Below are 9,270 nucleotides of genomic sequence, written 5' to 3'. Positions count from 1 at the left end.
AAATCACTTACATATGAATATGTCTTCTCTAAATGTAGGCCTTGGCTGAGAAGCAAGACGGATCTGGACATTCAGTAAGTAAAGCCACAAACTTATCCACCTCTTCATCCCTGAACAACATATTTCTATAAGATAGTATATTTGTATATGCACTGAACAATGCCCGTATGTTGGAACAGAAGAATACTCATGAATGTAATCAACTGAACTAAGAATTTGTTAATATGTCTAGCAGCACACATCTCTCCTCCTTGTTCCTTCTCAGCACAATTGCATTTCATAGTATGGTTATACATATCCTCAAACATGTAGGAACAAATATTTGTCTTCCTCACGTGCATGAAGAAATACTTACATTTACATGCTAGAAAACTAATTGGATGAGAAGTACATATGTCGCTCATTGTTGTCCTTGTATAAAAACAGTACAAAAGTGGGACTATAAACTCCCCAATCCTTGTTGTCTCTCTTTATTTAAAGAGCATTTAACCTCTGCGTCACACAGCGTATATATGTCTCAGCGTGTGGCATGTACCTTTTGCCAATGTCAACATACTCAAATACGACTTCTTCACCAAGTTCCAATGTAACAGGCTGTCAAGAAAAAATATGCAATACCAAAGGTGAGAATGGCAGTCTATTGGCCAATATATTCTACTGTAATAATTAGTCTAAAGTAGAAAAACGCATAATATGTGATAAATTAGCAGCAACTATAATCCTTTTACCAGTTTCATAGCTCCATATTAATGCGACCTGATAGTTTATTCATCCCTTCACCTGGTGACCTCTTGGACTTAAGTAGAGATGATTTCTGAAACAAAATGTGAGATGTTTAATCTGGGCCTCACCCAAACACACTTCTGTACTTTGTCTTGCAAAATATGTATTCAAATAGCTTGCATAGAAAATGGTGTCAAGAAAGAGCCAACTTAATCAAATGGCCTTGCTGCATATAATCGATAATCTTTAAGCTATTTGGAAGTCCATATTTCTTTTATCAAAAACCATAATAAAGTTCTTTATTTCTGAAGGCCAAATACACTCCCTGAACTCAGAATCTGCATGGAGTTCCAGTAGAAGGCAAAAGCACGAAAGCTGCCTCTAAAGGACTCCCACTTTAAGGGCCAATAAAAAAGGAATTCCTCTTGTGTCATAACAAAGAACCTGCTAGGCAGGATGCAGAACCTGAATGGCTTTTTACATCTGCATAACACACTACAGTTTATGAGAAACCGCAAAAAAAAAATATCGCCCAAGTGAGGCATGAGCTAGCGCGCCTTTGCAACCGAAAACGACAAATGCGCCGACCCAGATCACGAATCAAAGCACATCAACCAGCCTAAAAGACAGAACGGAGAATTCGACAACATGAGGGAGAGGAGTTTATCCCATTCACTACATATTGATTACCTTGATTCACCTCACATGGAGTCTGCTTGGATTTTTTTATCAATCACCCTTGTGGCCTTGTCGACATGGCACATAAAAGATCGTCAGAAACTACATGACAGAGAGGTAGTTAAGTTTGCAAATGGTACATGAACTGCAGCAGGACCAATCGTTGAGGCAAGTCTATATCCAATCAGGAGACATATTTATCACTACAATCAACAACAAAAAGAAAGAAGTCAGGAATCCAATTAACCTACCTATTGGGAGAGTTGAGGGAGAAGCATGAGGGGATAACCTGTGATGGCGAGACCTGCGGCGGCTCCCGCGGTGCATGACGGGCAGCGGCTCCGACTCTCTCGCGGCGAAGGGCGGCGACCTGCGGCGGCTCTCCCCCCGGCGCGCGACAGGCGGCGGCTCCGGCTCTCCCGCGGCGAAGGGCGGCGGCTCCGGCTCTCCCCACGGCGAAGGGCGGCGACCTGCGGCGGGGCTCCCCCGGCGCGCAACTCCGGCTCTCCCGCAGCGAAGTGCGGCGACCTGCGGCGGGGCTCCCGCGGCGGAGGACCAGGTCAAGGTCCTCATGGAGGCCCTCGTCGAACTCAAGGTCTGTGTGTTGTCAGAGTACAAATCCACTGAAGCAGCAGAGTGGCAGTGGCAAAGGCATAGTTGAGTAGCTTGTAAAGTGGCCGAGCGGCGGTAACGTAGACGTGGCAGCATGACGGTGACGGGCGATCAATCCAGGTGAAGTGACGGCGGGCGTTGGTGAAGCAGCCCACGGGGTCGACGGCAGGCAGCCGCGGGGTGGCTCTCGCGCTGGGCTCCGGCAGTTGTGCGGGGATGGGCGAGCGGGTTCAACGGGCGGGGTGGCACCGCAGCCCGGTGAAGTGGCGGCGGTCAACAGCGGGCAACCGCGGGGTTGGCGGTGGAGCGGCGCATGCGAGGATGGGCATGCGGGCCGGAGCAGGCGGGCGGCGGCGCGCGCATACGAGAAACCGTCGGGTTAGAGGGGGTGCGTGCGCACTGGGGTATTCTGGTGGAGGGATTATGGGTCGATTGGTGGGGTTAGTGGGGATTAGCGGGATTGGCTTCCGCCCAGCAGTGGTTGGTGTTAAACACAGAAAGATTTTTGGCCGTTAGATCCAGTGATCAGATGATTCTGGTAGAGGGATCCTAGTAAGCGTGCACGTGGAACGCACGTCTAGACTAATGCTATAAATAATTCAAGAATTTCACGTGTATAGAAATAGTACATGACACATTACAAAGCCAAGCATTGCGCGGCAATATTTGCTTGCCTCGCATGCAACTCTTGAGCAGAAATGAGAAGTTAGATCTGCTGGTGATGATACGTTCGGAATAAAACAATAAAGAGAAACCATTTCATGCAACTTATAGAAAGTTTCCCCATCAAATGAGCTCTACAGAAGAGGATCATGCATCATGTATTAAAAAATAAACAACATCACCAACCAAACCTAGTAACCAAGCAGGTTGATCAGAATGTGAATCCTTCTTTGAACCTCAATTTCTTTCAAGATTGAAGCCTGAAAGGAACAAGAATAAACCAGACAAATAAGTCCGAATTGGATCTGAATAACCAAAATAAAGAACTGGATAAAAACGAGATAATGAATAAATTATGAACTGGTCAACTGAATACAAAATGCAGCTTGGTGTTCCCTGGAAACTTAAGCAGGGAACATGACAGGTGAGCAAGAGATATAAATCAAGATAGGCTAAAGTGAAGTAAGTTTTGAGTAACTCATCTCAATGCAAATTATTAACTACGTGCGCACATCATAGGCTGCACCAAAGATGTAGTAAAAGCACGAAACCACATATTTTTAACCTGACTCACAAGAAGGTGCAGGAGCGTGTGGAGCTTATTGGTGGAAGTTCTCAGAAGAGTAGGAAGATGCCTTTGCGGCATCAAGCTTGTGAGTAGCTACTCTTCTACTGGAAATCCCACGCACTACCCTGAATCCATGACATGGTAGCCGGATCACCTTCAGTTTCAGCGGATATGGGATATGATTGGAATAAAAACTCACAAGAGCGACCAAAATTAGACGATGGGATTCCATGGTGTTACCTGGGAGAACAGGAGGGTGTCTACGTGCAAGGACTCCTGCTCCTCCTGCAGGAATCGTCTGTCCTTCTCTATTTCTCCCGTCCGATCCCTGTAACATAGATGCAGATCTCCCCTCTCAGAAATTCCATTACATGTTAGTCGAAAGCAATTCCTAGTTTCCACAAGCCAAAGTATATAACGATATATGAATATATGTAAATATAAGTATTGCTAATGTCATAGTTTGTCATACTTCAAAAACATCCTATCATGTCAAATGGCCACAAATAATTATGTAAACATCTTATCATGTCAAATCATTGGTGACCATCCTCCTTGTGATGCATTTAAAAAAATGGAACTTCCTATCTGCACTTACATCACGGATAACATACAGCAAAATATAATTGAAATTCAATAGACTTCTATCAGATGACATGATTGTGAAGATCAGTGCAGATTTCAAAGCCCACTTTCTAAGATATATTGGTATGTGATACTTGTAATCATATAGGTATGTGACGTGAGGGGAGGATGATATATATTTGGACATATATGATTCTGTCAGAAAAAAATGTACACACAAAAACAGTACTTGCTCAATTTTTCCTCCGTACAAGCATGGTTGGTTCTCAACTGAACATGGTAAAACTGACTTGGAAGTAGTGGAAAAATAAAATGCACTTATTAGGCATGTAGAAATCTGACTTGGAAATCTACAGTCCTTCTACAAAAGCCAATTCTCTGTTGAAGTTGGTAAATCTGACTTGAAAATCTTCAATTGCTGTGTTTAAGTTGCTTATTTCTCGAATCTTATTTCCTTATACAAAAGCCAACTCTACATCTGCGTAGTAAAATATAAATTTTCACCTGCAAAGAGATCAGGTCAAAGGATTTTGGTTCTGCGGACTACAAAGTTATGTATTAGTACAAACTTCGATCAGCATAAAATAGCATTCTATTGAGGATAATAGGAAACAAAAGATGATTTGTGAATACAACTACTTGTATGTGTGCAACAATAGTGGATGCTTTACAATAACCATGGAACTGAAAGGTACAAGGGTAAATGCAATATCATATGTAGGTATAAACTGGGATTGAGTGCAATAATCCATGTGATAAAGAACCCGAGACAAAAGTTTGGCGCAATAAACCAGATGAAACATTAGCTAAGCTGCAACTGAAAAATAAATGCAGCTCTAGCTTTCTAACATCCTTTCTTTATTTTGCTCATACCGGGCATTTTCCCTTTGCCTTTTTGGTGCTTCTTTATCTGTAGGATAAACAAAAATTACTGTTGGCACAATATGAGTGAGATGTGAGTAGCAGTTGCTTATCATTACCCAAGGAGCGGCTGCAGTTTAAGGCTTTAAGTTGTGTTCGTGACACGCTTACGTGAGGAGACTCGACACCGGAATCATACCAGGTGATATTGTCTAGAAGTGTGGTAGATGGAGACATGGAGTCATTCCTCGATAAATAATTCCTAGCTAGATGATACCTTAGCACACAAACAATTTATTAATTATAGCATGATCCTGAAACAAAAGCACCTGGAGCTTGAAGCTGGATTGGTTCCCTGCTTTGTTGACTGTTGTAATATCGACAGAAGCATAAAATAAATTTAGCAATCAGGGAAAGTGGGCAGTGGCACAAAGCCTGGTACCAATTTCTTTTGACCTTTTCCTGAATTCGTATGTTGTATCAAGCCAATGTAGATTGGAGAATCAGGAGTACAGGAGCATCCGGGGGAGGCGGCGACCCGCGGCAGGGACGGGCTCCCGCGGCTGGGGAGGCGGCGACCCACGCCATGGGAGGCGGCGACCCGCGGCAGGGACGGGCTCCCGCGGCTGGGGAGGCGGCGACCCGCAGAGGCTTCACGTGGCTCCGACGACGCGACGCGACGGTGAAGGGCTGCGGCGAAGGGCGTGGCTGCGGGAGGAGCAGGAGGTCGTGCGGGAGGAGAATGAGGAGGTCGTGCGGCAGTTTTCTTTTTACTGCGGGGCAGATTAGCGATAGATCGATTGTGGCTTTATTGCGTGGTTGGTAGTGTTAAACACAGAATAATTAAGGACCATTAGATTATGATGATGGATGAATGTGATTGTTTGGATCTGCCCCTCTTTTTTTTTTATAGTGGTGATAGATGAAATGATACGTGAGCTTTACGTATTTGCGAAAAAATAATAATACAAATTCAGTGTCACATCATCTAGTACACACTGCATACATAGATGCAGATGAATGCACCGGCAGACACGGTGGGCATACAACAAACACATGATACTATCTAGTTCTGAGGGCTCCATGGTACGCATTTAGGCGCAGAGCACTCCTTCTGACAGGTTTCCCGGCACTGCTGCTCCAACCCGTACCGGCAGAGGTCGCAGTACCGGGTGGTGCAGGGGCTGACGCACGAAGGGCTAGGGTCGAAGTTGCACTCGTCGCAGCTGCCGGTGCAGTTGTTTGCTTTCTTGCAGCCCTCGATCACGTCCATCTTGCAGGAGTTGCATGTATAGTCAATGCCGTCGCAGTAGCTGCTGCAGTTCGAGGCAATGGAGGCTTCACATGGCGAGTAGCACTGCGAAAAACAGTCGTTGCACGATATCGTTGGCCCAGGCCCAGGTCCCGGCGCTGGAGCCAGAGATGGTGGTGGTGGTGGTGGCGGAGGTGGCGTTGCCGGCGCCGGTGCCTGAGGGTGACCGCAGCGCCCCAAAGAAGGCGCAACCAGCATGGCGAGAATGGCGGCGACGGCGGCTGCCTTGAGAGCGAGAGCGGCTGAACGCGGAGCCATTGTTGTGTTGTGGATCGAGCTGTTCACGCAAGGCTAACTATAGTTTGGGAGGAAGATCGATCTGCACATTAGCAAGAGGACCTGTGCACGCAGATGAAATGCGATGTCTTACTAGTGCACATACGACGCTACTTGTAGGCACTGTAGATCTGAATCGTGGGTATAACTTGTACTATCTTGTACTGAATACATAGATGGAGTGCTGATCCGGCTAGCTAGCTAAAAACGGCACCAAGTTGGAAGCTGAGATCCGCGTTGAGATCTTACGAGTTGACTTCATCCATTACAAGTTGACTTCATTTATGAGAAGTTGAGATCTTACAAGCTGACTTCATTTATTACAAGTCGGCATCTTACAAATTGTAGTACTCCCTTCGTTCCTAAATATAAGTTTCTTTGAAGATTTCAATATAGACCACATACGAATGTATATAGACATATTTTATAGTGTAGATTCACTCATTTTGTTTCGCGGGTAGACCATTTTGGAATCTCTAACAAAGCTTATATTTAGGAACATACGGAGTATATTACTTGTAATAAATGAAGTTGCTATACATTTGCGTAGGGTTTATTAGCCCCCCTCACAATTTGAGCCAAAGTTGCTATACATTTGCGTAGTAAAATATGAGTTATCTGTAGAAAGAGTGGTATCGCGGTAAACTTCATGCGAATACAAATCAGTAATATAATTTTTATGACATACCGATATTTTGCAAATCAAATATATTGTCGAATTTAACCCAAAATACAACGGTCTAGAACTCACCTTAACCGGTTAAGCTGGGTTAAATTAATATCAATGACGGAGAGAAAACTAAATTACTTGAGAGTGTACTGAGTCACGACGGATGTTTTTTTTTCCTCTTTTGAAAAGACATCCTTAGGGCATCTTATAACTGACATTTCTAAACGATACTAGCAAGAGGCCCATGCGTTGCACGGAACATCAAGATGCATTTATACGAATTGTTTATCTTGTGGGAGACAAAGATGAACGAGAGAAGGCCTTATCTGCAAATGTGGAGAGGGGTGCGGATATCTTTTTAGCAAAATTGCCATAGTCTGCTTTCTATCCGTCAGATATAGATCGGACGGTCTATATTGCAGGATGGCAGGCACACCATCATCACCAACTCGGTTTTTTATAAGAGTAGAGATAGAATAGACAATGCAATGGACAAAAAAGACACGAAACGACCAGCAAAAATGGTAAAAATAGAGAGTATAAGCAAATGTCTGAACTTCACTTCACTATCTGCTTATATATAGACAATGGCCGGCATCAATCCATCACTTAGCTAGATGCCCTCCGCAATATTGAAGTATTTGCAACACTTAGCCTAGAGTGGATGGATGCTCGTTCCAAGCGAGTCAGCAGCTTAGTTGCTATTCACCGGCCTGCGGTGCACATAATGCCAGATTGTTCATGTATACTCAGCTTGGTTTCTGCGTTCCAACCAAATTGTATCCTCTGATTTGTTCTCGCATGTTCTACATTAAAATAAGAGACGGATTCAAATTAAACATCAAAGGGGATGTAGCTCAGATGGTAGAGCGCTCGCTTAGCATGCGAGAGGTATGGGGATCGATACCCCACTTCTCCACTTACTGATTTTATTTTTTGTCTTCCGCTAAACCCTGCTGGCTGGGACCAGGACAGAAGGCTGGCTCGGCATCGGCGTCATCACCCCCGCAACGTCTTGGGCGGAGCGGTGAGTGGTGAGCTGAGCTGTGGCATATATCGTGTGTGTGCAAGCAAGCGCAATGCCTGTGGCTGCACGAGAGCATGACGCCATGGTCCGTGGAGTGCCAGAGATCGCCGACCGGCCGGGAGACGTCCCTCCCTTCCTCCGGGGGACATGCCGGTATGTACCCTGCTTCCTTCACACATGGACCATGGCGCGTTGCCCCGCCTCCGGTCTCCCAGCACATGCAGATTCGCGCGTGCTCCTATTATCACATGTGTATCGACCGACCATTAGCATGAGTCCGGTTGTCATCCACAGACCACGCACTCCTATTATCCACGACCATCAGCATCCATGGAGCCTGGACCGATCGGCCATGGAGCCTCTCGTGCTCCGCAACGAGTGGGTGACCGCCGTTAATTAAACTAAGGGAAGAGCTAGCTAGTGCCGGCCGGCCGGCCAGACGAGTCAATTAATTAACTGCATGCTTGTGACGCACGTTAGTTTGGCGGTCGAATCTTTACTCTCGCTCTCGGTGGAGAGACTCGGCGCTAGTGCAAAGCACGGAGGCTGGCTAGCTGCTTTCGATCATCTTCTAAGAACACGTGTGGTTCCAGATATGCCGGCCATGATCGATCGAGGGCTTTCTTGTCCATGATGATGAACGAAGGTGCGGAGACGATCCGGGAGACCCTGCCGTTCCTTTCCTTCCAAAGTTGCTAGAAAATTAGCATTAGGAGGTTGGCCAAGCCTTTTCGATTTGGTGAGCGCACGTACCTTTCTTTCCAAAGTTCGACGCGTCTTTTACACTGACCATAGTCGGCCAATCACCTGTCTGAATGTCGATCAAACCAATCCTTGCTAAAACCGTGTTCCACGCCGCAATCCTTGCTAAAATCATAGTCTGACAGCTGTTTTTCTTGAAGACTGGAGTTCGCTGAACTTGGTTCCTCGATTCCCGGAATCCCGGTGGTCTGGGCTCTTTTTGTATTTGGCGAGTCGGTGGTCTGCACTTCTGTTTTCACGATGATGAACGGTGGTCTCTGGGCTTCATACGACGTACCAGCCTCGGTCTTTTGCACGCAAGGTGCAGTGGACCAGCCGATGATGCAGCTAGCACGAAGAAGTCAATCTAGCTGAGAGTTGAAAACCCGATCCTGACCGGCCGGCATGGGTGTTACTAAAGTCTAGCTAGCGTTAGCTTAGATATGGCTGTTGTGCATCATGTCGTGCGCCCCTTATCACATGTTATCCACCGTTGGCGGGAGGAACCCTGTTATCGTTCTTGTTAGATTCAGCATCTTGATTAGGGTTGTGTT

The 9,270-nt window shown here is 45.8% G+C and overlaps 1 non-coding gene across 1 annotated transcript; it reads left to right on the top strand.

Moving 5' to 3' along the window:
- The first annotated feature begins 7,794 nt into the window (after positions 1 to 7,794).
- TRNAA-AGC lies at positions 7,795 to 7,867 on the top strand. The gene has a single exon. It is a non-coding gene; the product is annotated as a tRNA-Ala (tRNA).
- Positions 7,868 to 9,270: the final 1,403 nt, after the last annotated feature.

The sequence above is a fragment of the Triticum dicoccoides genome, chromosome 7A (genome assembly GCF_002162155.2).
Source record: "Triticum dicoccoides isolate Atlit2015 ecotype Zavitan chromosome 7A, WEW_v2.0, whole genome shotgun sequence".
In the NCBI taxonomy this organism is placed as follows: domain Eukaryota; kingdom Viridiplantae; phylum Streptophyta; class Magnoliopsida; order Poales; family Poaceae; genus Triticum; species Triticum dicoccoides.
Note: the sequence above shows the minus strand (reverse complement) of the source record. Positions and strands in the feature narration are given on the sequence as shown.